Below are 2,172 nucleotides of genomic sequence, written 5' to 3'. Positions count from 1 at the left end.
ATCTCAGGACCTCTGGAAGAGCAGTCAGTGCTCTTAACCGCCGAGCCATCTCTCCAGCTAGAGTTGTTGTTTTAAATTTATCTGGAGCTGGAGAGATGATGGCTCAGTGCTCCCAGAGGACCCCGGTTCAATCCCCAGCACCCACAGGGCAGCCCATGCCTGTCTCTAACTCCAGTCCCAGGGCTACTGACACTCTCACACAGACAAACATGCAAGTAAAACACCAACAAACCCAAAACAAAAATAAAAATGAATATAAAAATGAACTGTAAAAAGATTTACATGTATTTATTTGCGTGTGTGGAGGCCGAGCACAATGCACACATGGATTTCAGAGGAGAACTAGCGGGAGTCAGTTCTCTCTACTATGTGGGTCCTGGGAGTCAAACTCTGGTGTCAGTGGCACGCACCCTTACCCACTGAGCTGTTTCATTGGCCCTCTCTACCTCATTTTGAGACAAGGTCTCTCACTATATCTAGAGTTCACCAGTTCAGTTAAATTGGTTAACCTGCAAGCTCCCGAAATCTCTCTATGTGCCTGTCTCCTCCCCAGCAGCAAGATTACAGTCACATACCACAGCACCTGGCTTTTAGGTGAGTGCTGGGCATTGAACCCAGGTCCTCATGCTTTAAGTAGCAAGCACTTGACTGACAGAGCCACCTCTCCAGCCCCAGACACTGCTTATGGAGAACAACTGCCATGGTCACAGGGCCTCTCCAGGAGGGGACAACTGCAGGGAGCTGACCTGAGTCACCAGCTGCTAGGCACACAGGCTGGCACAAGGCGTCGTGAGGGAGTCAGGCTGTTCCTAGAGATGAGCCTGGCCTTTGCCTTCCTCAGCAGTTCCTTGAGAGGAGAGGAGAGACAGGACGCTTTTTCCAGGAGGGACAAAATAGTCTTGGACCCTAAGCCTGTTCATCATGGCAGCTTGAAAGGCTGCCTGGCACTTACTGTCCACTATGCAGCCTCAGGTGGCTGGCCTACCTGAGTTTGGAGGATGGGAAAGGAGGAGGCTACTTGGCTGCTTTGACTGACTCCTGGCCTACCTCTTAAGGTAGAAGTGGCTTCTTCCATGTTTTAGACAAGGCCCTGGGGCCTGAGGGACAGTTACCAACTCTCCTGCTGTGCGCCTATGCTGTGAGACTCAAGCTGAGGCACCAACAGAGAAATTCTTGCTCTCCGGTGGGACAGGAGGCAGCTTCCCAGGGAAGGTGACATCTGAGCCAGCCTCTAAACAATGTGCTGGATTTAATGCTCTTGAGGAGGGAGGGGAGAGGGGCAGGTGACCTGAGGAACTGTGCTGGTACAGGAGGTGTGACAGTGTGTGGCAGGCTCAGAGTGTCAGGTAACTCAGGTGGCCCTGAGGGCCAGGCTGGGAGCTAGGGGACCTTGCTTGCTGGCCAAGGCTCTAGGTCTAGTTTGTGACACCTAAATGACCTTGGGTCCCAAAAATTCATGGTCCACTGAATATTCGTGAGATATCCCCTCCCCTGCTCGTTTCCCTCAACTTCCTTTTCTCTGCCCTTCCCTTTCCTCTTTAATCTCCTTCGTACCCTTAGAAAAATGTGCTTCTATTTTCCTTTAATACACACACACACACACACACACACACACATGCACACACACGCACACACACACACACACATACACACACATACACTTATACATACACATACACACACATACACACTCACATGCATACATACACATACATACACACATACATACATTCTCATATACACACATACATATTCACACACATATACACATACACATACATACACACTCATACACACATACATTCTCAGTCACACACATACACACATACATACATTCTCATACACACACATGCACACATACATATTCACACAATACACACATACATACACACACTCAAACATACACACATACACACATGATTGTATATAAGTATATAAAATCTAGAAAATCATGAAAGAGAGAAAGCAGGGCTGGAGAGATGGCTCAGTAGTTAAGAGCACTCACTGCCCAGGCAGAGGACCAGCATCCACATTGGGTGGCTCACAACCTCCTGTAACTCCAGGTCCAGGGCATCTGATGCCCTCTCAGATATCCTTAGGCTCTTGTTTACATGTGGTGTGTGTGCATACATAAAGTCAGGTACACATACACACATCTTTTTTTTTTTTTTT

Source organism: Mus pahari, chromosome 10, assembly GCF_900095145.1.
Source record: "Mus pahari chromosome 10, PAHARI_EIJ_v1.1, whole genome shotgun sequence".
Classification (NCBI taxonomy): domain Eukaryota; kingdom Metazoa; phylum Chordata; class Mammalia; order Rodentia; family Muridae; genus Mus; species Mus pahari.
Note: the sequence above shows the minus strand (reverse complement) of the source record.